The 13,788-nt window shown below is 47.6% G+C and overlaps 1 long non-coding RNA gene across 1 annotated transcript in view; it reads right to left on the bottom strand.

Moving 5' to 3' along the window:
* LOC134603644 (uncharacterized) overlaps positions 1 to 13,289 on the bottom strand; it is an 87,438-nt gene extending 74,149 nt beyond the window's left edge. The window contains exon 1 of the long non-coding RNA XR_010090476.1: positions 13,239 to 13,289. This is a non-coding gene — a long non-coding RNA (uncharacterized LOC134603644). The remainder of the gene's footprint in view (positions 1 to 13,238) is intronic.
* Between the last annotated feature and the right edge of the window lie 499 nt (positions 13,290 to 13,788).

Raw genomic sequence — 13,788 nt, 5'->3', positions numbered from 1 at the left:
CCTGTACATTAATGATCCGCCGCTGGGGAGAGGTGGTAACAATCTCCTCTCTCTGAACTGTAACCTGCCGCTGGGGATCTGGGCCGACTGCCCAGCATCCCTGTAGGACCGGTAGAGAGACCTCGATCCCATCTCCACCTGCCATCTGTGGGTCTCTCCAGGACCAGTCTATGAGGTCCCCTACTTCTGCAACTGGTAGTGAAGCAGGGGGTACCTCTGCCGCGTTTTCCCAGCTATAGGCTAGCAGGTCTGGGTCTGCCACCCAGTTTTCCCGGTCTGCATCCCTGCTCTGCGGCTGGCAGGAATTTAATAGTTCTACATAGTCCATCTCCAGCTCTCGTTCCATGGCAGCGAAACGGCGGAGGTCTTCTCCCAGTCCAATAGATCTCGGGCCCTGTATCATCTCACCTCGGTAATGAAAGATAGCCCAGTACCGTGACTCTGCTGGACTGCCGAAGTCGACATCCTCCACTAAGGCTTTCCACAACAGGCCAGGGCTTGTGTAGTTCTCCCCCTCTGGCTGGATGCCCTCTGCCCTCCACGTCTCTGGCTGGACAGTGCACCACCACAGTGCCCGGTATGAGGCGTCCAGGCTCAGTTCCCTTTCCACGAGGTACTCGAGTTGTCTTACCCGCTGCCCTCCAGGTTGATCTCCCAGAAGTGGCATCCGCCAGGCCATTTGTTCCTCCAACTGGTATGCGACACCAGGAAGGCGCTGCTGCCGTTGATACTGGACTTCCTCCAGGGCATCGTACCATAATTCTTTCCGGGCATTATCTCTCCATTCTAATTCACTCTCTTCCTCAGGTGTGTGTGTTGCCCAAGGGTCTACGAACCCCATTTTCCCAAATCTTTGTGTAGACAGGGACGCTGTAGGCACACTAGCGTCGCCCCCAATTTGTAAATCCAACTAGTGTCTCTGAGCTGCTTTACCTCACACTAGGACGCCATCCCACCGCTTGCCACCAATGTAACGGATCACCTGGCACCCCGACTTGGTACCTCCGTTAATGGATGCTCCTAGTGCTTCCTGAGGACTCCAAGCACTCTGGCAGACACCACAATCACCGAATCCGAGAAACCTTTAAATTATCCCAAGCATATGAATGCTGTAGACCATTGAATAGGAACCATACGAATAGGCTTGTACTCCTAGCAGTCAACTGGAACAGCATGCAATAAATCCTTCCCCCAATAATGAGACGACACATCACTTTGAGGGTAAAACAGGAACTCTGGTCTGGCTCATCCAGCCTGGCTTTTATTTCCAACTCACACATACAGGCCACACCCAGGGGGAGGCATAAAAGAACCAATGACATAGATGTTACCTCCCACACATCCCCTCCCCTTAGTGTGACACATAATCCCATTATGCATACAGTGTAAAATATACTTTTACACAACTTTCATAACTTTAAAACCATACATCACATTCACATAAAAATACATATCCACAATCAATCCATTCAGGGGAACAACATATTAAAAAATGGCATGAATCCGACCAGGGGTTCAAAAGTTACTAAAAGTATCTTTTGTTCCTTTCTGGCTGGCAGAAAAACATCCCCACAATGCACCCTGGTTTCCTCCCTTCTGCCCTGGAGTTAATTGGAGAAGTAATCCAATTACCCAGGACTAAAGGCAGACTCCATTAACCACATGGTTGCAAAACGACATAAAACACTTTAAAATACATAAAGTCACATTTACACATAACACACAGACATTTCACCTATCCCCAGATAGCTGGGATCTGCACGCACAAAACTACAGAATAGCGCGCAGATCCTACTCACACAGTACAATTGCCATGGAGCTAAAGTCTTTCCCATAGTCTTTCATTATATGAATAGGCTCCATGGTATGGCTATCTGGGGTATCACATTCCCATAAAGTCTGGTCCATAGTCCAAAGGCAAGAGGCGGGCAATCAGCCCCCTCCAAGGACACGTGGCGAGGTCGGTTTCGCCACACCAAGGCTTCAAGAAAGGTTCAAGATGATCTGATTTTAATGACCACACACTGGCTTTTATACAAGTCCCCATGGAAGGGGACATCCCACAGGGTGGGACACAGTACAACCAATCACAGACAATACAAACAAAACACTCCCACAGTGACATCACAATCCCTCCTCTCTATCCTGGAGATAATTGGGAACTAATCAAATTATCTCCCAGGACAGAGGCAAGACTCCATTAACCACATGGTTACAAAAATACATAAAATTAAACAATGTTACAATTACTGCATAAAACATATCCATGCAACATATCCCCAGATAGCTTTGATCTGAGTGCACATTATTATTGAATGGCGCTCAGATCACATACATACAATTCAATCGCCATGGAGCCAAAGTCTTTTCCATAGTCTTTCGTTTCACGAATAGGCTCCATGGCATAGCTATCTGGGGTAGCACTACTCACATACTGAAAGTCCCAAACACCCCGGCAGAAATACTCAAATAAACCTTATTGCAGGGTAAAATACAGCTATCAGCACAGGGCCCATGGTCGGAAGGCAGGAGGCTAGCAATTAGTCCTCTCCAGGCACAAGTGGCGAAGGGCACTTCGTCACACATCTTCCCTTTGTGGGGAAGACTTAACAGGTACCTGACCTTCTGCCGGTCAGTACCTAGGTTAGTCTGGCAGCCCACCCACAAAGAAAAATCATCAGACTAGCCCCCCCACAATAAACGGTACTGGCCTGTAGGTCCCAGGGTGTAGCGGGACAGTTCAGCATCCTCGGTCTCCCTGGTGCAGCTAAGCAAACAGCTGGGGCTACTTGGGGGGCAGAGGCCAGCGGCGCTCTGCCCTGATGCCAGCTCTTCCTCTGGGATAGCCTGCAGGGTCTCAGGCTCTGAACAAGGGACAAGGGTAGGGCAGAGGCCAGCGGTACTCTGCCCAGGTGCCAGCTCTTCCACTGGGATAGCCTGCAGGGGGTCAGGCTTTGGGCAAGGTACAAGGGTAGGGCAGAGGCCAGCGGCGCTCTGCTCAGGTGCCAGCTCTTCTGCTGGGAGGGGGTCAGTGGGTGTTGCAGGTTCATCCCCTGCCCCCAAGACCCGGTCGGGTTGTAGCCGTGGAGGGGAGGGCTTACTTACCTCCTCCTCCTGGTATCCCTGCAGGGATAGTTGGGGATCTGGACCACCCGTCCAGCATCCCTGTAGGACTGGCAAAGAGACCGCGGTCCCATCTGCGCCAGTGTGGCTAGGGTTGTTCTCCCCCTCACCTGGTATCTCCTGCTGCGGTGGGAGAGGGAGGCCGGCTGCCCCCACTCCCCAGGAAGCTGGTTGCTGCAAGGTGGAGGGATCTACCATCACCTCCTCCTGGAACTCAGGCCGCCGCTGGGGAGAGAGAACGGTTGTCTCCCCTCCCTGTGAGATGCACTGCCGCTGGGGATCTGGGCCGGGTACCCAGCATCCCTGTAGGGCCGGAGGAGAGACCTCGGTCCCATCTCCACCTGCCATCTGTGGGTCTTCCCAGGACCGTTCTATAAGGTTGCTCACCTCTGGGGCTGGTTGGACAGAAGCGGGTACGGTGTCCAGGTAATCCTCTGGGCTGAGGGCCGGTGATTGGGCTAAGTCGAACAGTTGATAGTACTCCTGTTCTAGCTCCCATTCGATTGTGATCAGGCGGTTGATATCTGGTCCCAGTCCAGTAGTATCAGGGAGCTCCAGTGCATGCAATCGCCCCCCCCTGATGTCTCAATACCGGGACTCCTCGGTGCTGCCAAAGTCACTGTCCACCTCCACCAATGCCTCCCATAACAGACCAGGGCCATCGTAGTCACTGCCCTCTGGCCTCTCACTCTCCGCCACCCAGGGGCACCTCTGGACCGAGTACCACCGTAGCGCCCGGTAAGCCTCATCTAGCCACAGTTCTTTTCTGATTAACCTCTGCAGTTCCAGCACCCACTCTCTCGGGGCCAGATACCCTAGGAAGGGCATCCTCAGCGCTGCTTGTTTCTGACTGCGCTGTGCTTCGCTTGGGAGGTTTTCTCCCCATGGACCTCGTGTCCACTCCAAGGCCTCGTGCCATAGATCTCGCCGTATCCCATCTCTCCAGACCAGCTCCTCCTCGGCTGAAATAGGGCCACACTCCTGGGCCAAGGCATTTTGTAGTCTCCATAGGAACTCCTCCTCGTAGGGTGACGCTACCCGGGGGCTGGCTTGCTCCATCCCTTTAATTTCCTCTGAAGCCAGGGGCGCTGCACGAGTGCTAGCGTTGCCCTCAATTATAAATCCATAACTCCACACGTTACCGGTGTCTCCGAGCTGCTGGTCCTCGCACAAGGACGCCATCCCGCCGCTGCCACCAAATGTGACGGAACGCTGGCACTCCGACTGAGTACCTCCGCCAATCGATGCTCCTAGTGCTTGCTGAGGACTCCAAGCACTCCAACTGACACCATCAGCACTGCAGACCCCACTTCCAGCGATACAGCTGCGCCGGGGTCTCGCCGTCTCCACCCACCCTGGATCCACGATCAGTACCAGCTCCCAGTGGGTGAACCTCTCCTAAATCCAGAGAGCGTAGCAGGAACACATCCAGCTATTGCAAGAGCTTACTCTGGGGAGTAAGAGATTATAGCAATCCCCAGAGTGTAGGTATCCCTTCCCCCAAACATGAGCCAAGGCTTCAAGAAAGGTTCAAGATGATCTGATTTTAATGACCACACACTGGCTTTTATGCAAGTCCCCATGGAAGGGGACTTCCCACAGGGTGAGACACAGTACAACCAATCACAGACAATACAAACAAAACACTCCCACAGTGACATCACAATCCCTCCTCTCTATCCTGGAGATAATTGGGAAGTAATCAAATTATCTCCCAGGACAGAGGCAAGACTCCATTAACCACATGGTTACAAAAAGACATAAAATTACACAATGTTACAATTACTACATAAAACATATACATGCATGTTGCTATCCCCAGATAGCTTTGATCTGAGTGCACATTATTATTGAATGGCGCTCAGATCACATACATACAATTCAATCGCCATGGAGCCAAAGTCTTTTCCATAGTCTTTCGTTACACGAATAGGCTCCATGGCATAGCTATCTGGGGTAGCACTACTCACATACTGAAAGTCCCAAACACCCCGGCAGAAATACCCAAATAAACCTTATTGCAGGGTAAAATACAGCTATCAGCACAGGGCCCATAGTCGGAAGGCAGGAGGCTAGCAATTAGTCCTCTCCAGGCACAAGTGGCAAGGGCACTTCGTCACAGCTCTGTACATCACTGAATTTAGTTCCACAGCGTTGCTTGGTTTAGTCCGGCGAATTCAAACTTTGCGCTTAAACCAAGCAACAGTCAATCCAGAAAGAGGGTGCGAACCAAATTGCGCCAATCAGCGCTTGGGGAGGAGAGGGTTTTTTTCGCCACCCAATCAGGAGAAAGAGTGCGAAACCTCATTTGAACGCTCCTTCTCTGATTGGTTTTTCTGCGCCCCGCAGCGACCAATGAACGCTCCCTCGTGCCGACCCATCAGGAGAATGGCACGAACACAGTTTGAATGGGGATTCCTCCTCCTGCTGGGGCTCACGCCTCTCCCCAGCGGCCTCTCCACTGAGGCAGACCCTAGGAGGAGTGCTCTGTGGGCAGCTATGAGCCTTGCCTCGCAGCCCCCGGGTAGAGGAACAGTGACTATGGCTCCTTTAGGAGAAGGTTAGGGAAATCCGGACCACCGTTACCCCAGAAGATATCTCCACCAACATCAGGGATCCGTCCCTTGAGTCTCGGTGCGAAGTCCCCGCAAGGGAAGCGTCCCTCTTCGGGATCCGAACGCTCCCCCTGGTGGCCACCCAGGGGAATGCTCCCCCTGGCGGCCACTCAGGGGAGCGCTAATTAATTACTTCCCTTGCAGTTTCACACCTATGTTGCAAGTGCGAACGTTCTAATTAATTGGTGGTTACGTTCTAATGGGGCACCGGGTTGGTCCTCGTCCGGGATGCCCACGGCTCCTTGCGTCGGAGCGCCCTGCGTGGTCAAAAGGCATATTTGACAGTTAACATAAAACTACATGGGGAAACACACATTTTATAACGGGGAATCTACGAATATAGAAGAGGGCAATTCACGGACAGCCAGTGGTCCCGCCAATATACTATTATTGCATCTCTTCATAAAATGGGAAGAAAAAGTTTCATTTTACTGAACCCTGTTAAATTATAACAAATTCTGATTGTTGCGACCAGGTAAATTAAAATAAAAAATAAGTGGGAATTACACCAAGATGGGGTGTCTGACAGTACCAGGTGCTTTTATTAATATACTCACTAACTATTACATTTAAAGCTACAGGACAGACACAATAAGTAGCAAATAAGCAGGAATGCTTAACCCCCGCTGTCCTTTCTATTTACCTGGAGCCCAGGTCCCCCTCTTTCCTCTCCGGCCCCCCTGGGCCATGTGATCACAAGGTCCTTGCGAGGACCTTGTGATCACATGGACGGCATAGCTGTCCATGGTAATGCCAGCAGGGGGAGTCCCTGTAATGACAGTTAGTCCCCCTGCTGCCTGGAATAGAAAAATAAAAAAAGGTTAAAACAGTTTAAAATTAACTTGTATATACTTAGATCATATATATATATATATATATATATATAATATCTCACACATACATAAATACACATACATATATACACATACGTAGTCTAAGTGTATTTTAATATTAATATATAAAAAAAAATTATATATATATATATATATATATATAAACAGAAAAAATTGAGAGCACTCCATGGATTTTGTAAATCAAAAAAATGTATTAAATCAAACACATATAAATCAACAAAATAGAACAACAACAAAACAAGTGAAAAAAGGCGCTTATAATGATAGTTAACCTTATTTAGTAAAGCAGCACCTATAAGTGTTTGGTTTGGACATATAAATCAACGTTTCGACCGCTAGACGGTCGAAGCGTTGATTTATATGTGTTTGATTTAATACATTTTTTTGATTTACAAAATCCACCTGGTAGTTGCTGATTTAATTATCTTTGTTTGGGATGAGTGCCAGAAACAGTTGCAATTTATATATATATATTAATATCAAAATACACGTAGAATGATATTGATTAAATATAATTATATATATTATATAATATAAAATAAATATATATGTAAATATGTTAAAAAATAAAATAAAAAAATTATTTAAAAAAATATATATGTGCAATTTCGTTCTAACTGTATTTTCAAACTTATATATATATATAAATATCAAAATACACGTAAAACGAAATAATATATATCTATATACGTAAGTATATGCGTATATATCACTATATATATATATACCTATACATAAATATATACCTATACATAAATAAAAAGAATTAAAAAAAATTATATACAAATATTTATTCAATATGTATATATATATATATATATATATATATATATATAATAATTCTACGTATGTATTTATGCATATTTATGCATTATGCAGTATTTATGCGTATGTATTTATGCCAAGGCCGAAAGTACAGGGAATTTAATTTGCTAGCACTTTAGTTAACCCTACAACTTTTCAAGACACCATAAAACCTGTACATGGGGGTAACTGTTTTACTCGGAAGACTACACTGAACACAAATATTACTGTTTCAAAAAACTCAAAAATATTACATAGATGATATCGTCAGTGAAAGTGACTTTTTTTGCATTTTTCACACACAAATGGCACTTACACTGACAATATCATTGCGGTGATACTTTTTACTGTTTTGAAACACAAATATTTGTGTTCAGAGAAGTCTCCCGAGTATAACAGTACCCCTCATGTACAGGTTTATGGTGTTTTCAAAAGTTAGAGTCAAATATAAGGCTTGCGTTTCAGTTTTTTCACATTGAAATTCGCCACATTGGTTACGTTGCCTTTTGAGACCATATGGTAGCCCAGGAATGAGAATTACCACCATGATGGCATACCATTTGCAATAGTAGACATTTTTTTAGCATTTGTCACATACAAACAAATATTAACGCTAACTTTGGCCAGTGTTTGTGACCAAGTGGCTTCTAAAAAAAGACTGGACATACCCCATTTGCAATACCTTGGGTTGTCTTCTTTTGCAAATGGTATGCCATCATGGGGGTAATTCTCGATCCTGGGCTACGATACGGTCTTAAAGGCAACATAACCAATCTGGCAAATTTTAATGTGAAAAAACTGAAAAATATAACATGCTGTATTTGACCCCATAACTTCCCAAAACACCATAAAACCTGTACATAGGGGGTACTGTTTTACATGTGAGACATCGCTGATTGCAAATACAGGTGATGCTCGAAAAGTTAGAATATCGTGCAAAAATTCATTTATTTCAGTAATGCAACGTAAAAGGGGAAACTAATATATGAGATAGACACATTACATGCAAAGCAAGATAGTTCAAGCCACGATTTGTTTTAAGTGCGATGATTATGGCTTACAGCTCATGAAAACCCCAAATCCACAATCTCAGTAATGTAGAATATTGTGAAAAGATGCAATATTCTAGGCGCACAGTGTCCCACTCTAATCAGCTAAGTAAGCCATAACACCTTCAAAGGGTTTCCGAGCCTTTAAATGGTCTCTCAGTCTGGTTCAGTAGGAATCACAATCATGGGGAAGACTGCTGACCTGACAGTTGTGCAGAAAACCATAATTGACACCCTCCATAAGGAGGGAAAGCCTCAAAAGGCAATTGTGAAGGAAGTTGGCTGTTCCCAAAGTGCTGTATCAAAGCACATTAATAGAAAGTTATGTAGAAGGGAAAAGTGTGGAAGAAAAAGGTGCACAAGCAGCAGGGATGACCGCAGCCTCGAGAGGATTGTCAGGAAAAGGCCATTCAAAAGTGCTCGGGACTTTCACAAGGAGAGGACTGAGGCTGGAGTGAGTTCATCAAGAGCCACCACACACAGACGGATCCTGGACATGGGCTTCAGATGTCGTATTCCTCTTGTCAAGCCGCTCCTGAACAACAAACAACGTCAGAAGCGTCTTACCTGGGCTAAAGAAAAACAGACCTGGTCTGTTGCTCAGTGGTCCAAAGTCCTCTTTTCTGATGAGAGCAACTTTTGCATCTCATTTGGAAACCAAGGACCCAGAGTCTGGAGGAAGAATAGAGAGGCACACACTGCAAGATGCTTGAAGTCCAGTGTGAAGTTTCCACAGTCTGTGTTGATTTGGGGAGCCACGTCATCTGCTCGTGTTGATCCACTGTGCTTCATTAAGTCCAGGGTCAGCAAAGCCGTCTACCAGGAGATTTTGGAGCACTTCATGCTTCCTTCCGCAGACAAGCTTTATGGGGATGCTGACTTCATTTTCCAGCAAGACTTGGCACCTGCCCACACTGCCAAAAGCACCAAAGCCTGGTTCAATGACCGTGGGATTACTGTGCTTGATTGGCCAGCAAACTCGCCTGACCTGAACCCCATTGAGAATCTATGGGGCATTGCCAAGAGAAAGAGCAGACATGAGACGTAACAATGCAGAAGAGCTGAAGGCCGCTATTGAAGCATTGAGGCAGTAATTGCTGCAAACGGGGCCCAAACCAAGTACTGAGTCTATATGCATGCTTATACTTTTCAGAGGTCCGATATTCTTCTATGTACACTCATTGTTTTATTGATTGCATGTAATATTCTAATTTACCGAGATTGTGAATTTGGGGTTTTCATGAGCTGTAAGCCATAATCATCGCACTTATGACAAATCACGGCTTGAACGATCTTGCTTTGCGTGTAATGCGCCTATTTCATATATTAGTTTCCCCTTTTACGTTGCATTACTGAAATAAATAAACTTTTCCACGATATTCCAATTTTTCGAGTATCACCTGTATGTGTATTTTATTAATGTCACATAGAATTGAAAAAAATATATACATTTTTATTTTCTCCCCTTTTTTTATATTTTATTCATATTAAATTATATTTCATACCTAAATATTTGATGTTACATGAAAGCCCTGTTTCCCCTGAATGTGTATTTTATTGCAGTAAAAGCAAACAGTATTATGACACTCACAGTTAGAATGTCACATAGAATTGAAAAAAAATATAAATTTTTATTTTCTCCCATTTTTTAAATATTTTATTCATATTAAATTATATTTCATACCTAAATATTTGATGTTACATGAAAGCCCTGTTTCATGAATAAAATGATGTATAATAAGTGTGGGTGCACATAATATGAAAGAGGTGATTTACGCCTGAACAGACATAGCGCAAATTCAAGTTTTTGTTTACGTTTTGTTTTGATCACAACGTGTACATTTGGCTCAGTTAAAATCACGTAGAATGAGTGCTGATACTGCCACCTGCTGGGGAAACATTCTGACGGCAATATGCTGCTATTAACCCCTTAAGGACACATGACGTGTGTGACACGTCATGATTCCCTTTTATTCCAGAAGTTTGGTCCTTAAGGGGTTAAGGGTTTAATTGTGCTCAGTGAGTGACACTTCATCCAGCTGTATATATGAACACACACTGAATGAGTAGCACTCAATATGGTGATGGACTTAGTCTACACTCAGTGACACACCATACTGACATTAGCATACTGGCATTGGCAGGCACTGGGTGAGTAACATTTCACACTGATGGTACTGGAGGATAATCAGTGACTGACACAGTGTGGATATAAACACACTCAGTGAGCGGATACTCAGCGAGCGGATCCTGTATTAACACACAGTCAGCGAGCGGATCCTGTATTAACACACAGTCAGCGAGCGGATCCTGTATTAACACACAGTCAGCGAGCGGATCCTGTATTAACACACAGTCAGCGAGCGGATCCTGTATTAACACACAGTCAGCGAGCGGATCCTGTATTAACATACAGTCAGCGAGCGGATCCTGTATTAACACACAGTCAGCGAGCGGATCCTGTATTAACATACAGTCAGCGAGCGGATCCTGTATTAACACACACTCAGTGAGCGGATCCTGTATTAACACACTCAGTCAGCGGGCACCCAGTGAGCGGACACCCAGTGAGCGGACACCCAGTGAGCGGACACCCAGTGAGCGGACACCCAGTGAGCGGACACCCAGTGAGCAGACACTCAGTCAGCGTTGACCCAGTGAGCGGACACCCAGTGAGCAGACACTCAGTCAGCGTTGACCCAGTGAGCGGACACCCAGTGAGCAGACACTCAGTCAGCGTTGACCCAGTGAGCAGACACTCAGTCAGCGTTGACCCAGTGAGCAGACACTCAGTCAGCGTTGACCCAGTGAGCAGACACTCAGTCAGCGTTGACCCAGTGAGCAGACACTCAGTCAGCGTTGACCCAGTGAGCAGACACTCAGTCAGCGTTGACCCAGTGAGCAGACACTCAGTCAGCGGACACCCAGTGAGCAGACACTCAGTCAGCGGACACCCAGTGAGCAGACACCCAGTGAGCGGACACCCAGTGAGCAGACACCCAGTGAGCGGACACCCAGTGAGCAGACACCCAGTGAGCGGACACCCAGTGAGCAGACACCCAGTGAGCAGACACCCAGTGAGCAGACACTCAGTCAGCGTTGACCCAGTGAGCAGACACTCAGTCAGCGTTGACCCAGTGAGCAGACACTCAGTCAGCGTTGACCCAGTAAGCAGACACTCAGTCAGCGTTGACCCAGTGAGCAGACACTCAGTCAGCGTTGACCCAGTGAGCAGACACTCAGTCAGCGTTGACCCAGTGAGCAGACACTCAGTCAGCGTTGACCCAGTGAGCAGACACTCAGTCAGCGTTGACCCAGTGAGCAGACACTCAGTCAGCGTTGACCCAGTGAGCAGACACTCAGTCAGCGTTGACCCAGTGAGCAGACACTCAGTCAGCGTTGACCCAGTGAGCAGACACTCAGTCAGCGTTGACCCAGTGAGCAGACACTCAGTCAGCGTTGACCCAGTGAGCAGACACTCAGTCAGCGTTGACCCAGTGAGCAGACACTCAGTCAGCGTTGACCCAGTGAGCAGACACTCAGTCAGCGTTGACCCAGTGAGCAGACACTCAGTCAGCGTTGACCCAGTGAGCAGACACTCAGTCAGCGTTGACCCAGTGAGCAGACACCCAGTGAGCGTTGACCCAGTGAGCAGACACTCAGTCAGCGGACACCCAGTGAGCAGACACTCAGTCAGCGGACACCCAGTGAGCAGACACTCAGTCAGCGTTGACCCAGTGAGCAGACACCCAGTGAGCGTTGACCCAGTGAGCAGACACCCAGTGAGCGGACACCCAGTGAGCAGACACTCAGTCAGCGTTGACCCAGTGAGCAGACACTCAGTCAGCGTTGACCCAGTGAGCAGACACTCAGTCAGCGTTGACCCAGTGAGCAGACACTCAGTCAGCGTTGACCCAGTGAGCAGACACTCAGTCAGCGTTGACCCAGTGAGCAGACACTCAGTCAGCGTTGACCCAGTGAGCAGACACCCAGTGAGCGTTGACCCAGTGAGCAGACACTCAGTCAGCGGACACCCAGTGAGCAGACACTCAGTCAGCGGACACCCAGTGAGCAGACACTCAGTCAGCGTTGACCCAGTGAGCAGACACCCAGTGAGCGTTGACCCAGTGAGCAGACACCCAGTGAGCGGACACCCAGTGAGCAGACACTCAGTCAGCGTTGACCCAGTGAGCAGACACTCAGTCAGCGTTGACCCAGTGAGCAGACACCCAGTGAGCGTTGACCCAGTGAGCAGACACTCAGTCAGCGGACACCCAGTGAGCAGACACTCAGTCAGCGGACACCCAGTGAGCAGACACTCAGTCAGCGGACACCCAGTGAGCAGACACCCAGTGAGCGTTGACCCAGTGAGCAGACACCCAGTGAGCGGACACTCAGTCAGCGTTGACCCAGTGAGCAGACACTCAGTCAGCGTTGACCCAGTGAGCAGACACTCAGTCAGCGTTGACCCAGTGAGCAGACACTCAGTCAGCGTTGACCCAGTGAGCAGACACTCAGTCAGCGTTGACCCAGTGAGCAGACACTCAGTCAGCGTTGACCCAGTGAGCAGACACTCAGTCAGCGGGGACACTCAGTCAGCGGATACTCAGTGAGTGGATACTCAGTCAGGGGACACTCAGTGAGCGGACACTCAGTGAGCGGACACTCAGTCAGGGGATACTCAGTGAGCGGACACTCACTCAGGGGATACTCAGTGAGTGGATTCTCAGTCAGTGGATACTCAGTGAGCGGTTACTCAGTCAGTGGATACTCCCTATCTCCCCTCAGGGTACCTGTATAAAATGGCGGCTCTCTGACATGTTTCAAGCTCCGCCCATCCCCGTACACAGTCTTGGATCCTCCTGTGTTCCTATTGGTGCTCCGCCTAGCAAGCTCCACCCACTGCCCGGAAACCAATCGAATACGTCACTCAGGAGAAAGAGCGGGAATTCTAGCAGACTGCATTCCCTTTAGTTTCTGCAGCTTCAGATTGCAAAGAATTATGGGAGATTCTGTTCTGTAATATAAACCAGCCTGAGAGTGGGGGGCTAGACCTCACATATTGGGGGTTCAGGGATAAACCTCATATATTGGGGTTCAGGGATAAATCTCACATATGGGGGTTCAGGGCTAGATCTCACATATTGGGGTTCAGTGCTAAATCTCACATTTAGGGTTCAGTGCTAAATCTCACATATTGGGTTTCAGTGCTAAATCTCACATATTGGGGTTCAGTGATGGACCTCACATATGGGGGTTCAGGGCTAGACCTCACATATGGGGTTTTCAGTGATAGACCTCATATATTGGGGTAAGGGCTAGACCTCACATATTGGGATTCAT

This window comes from Pelobates fuscus, chromosome 3, assembly GCF_036172605.1.
Source record: "Pelobates fuscus isolate aPelFus1 chromosome 3, aPelFus1.pri, whole genome shotgun sequence".
In the NCBI taxonomy this organism is placed as follows: domain Eukaryota; kingdom Metazoa; phylum Chordata; class Amphibia; order Anura; family Pelobatidae; genus Pelobates; species Pelobates fuscus.
Note: the sequence above shows the minus strand (reverse complement) of the source record. Positions and strands in the feature narration are given on the sequence as shown.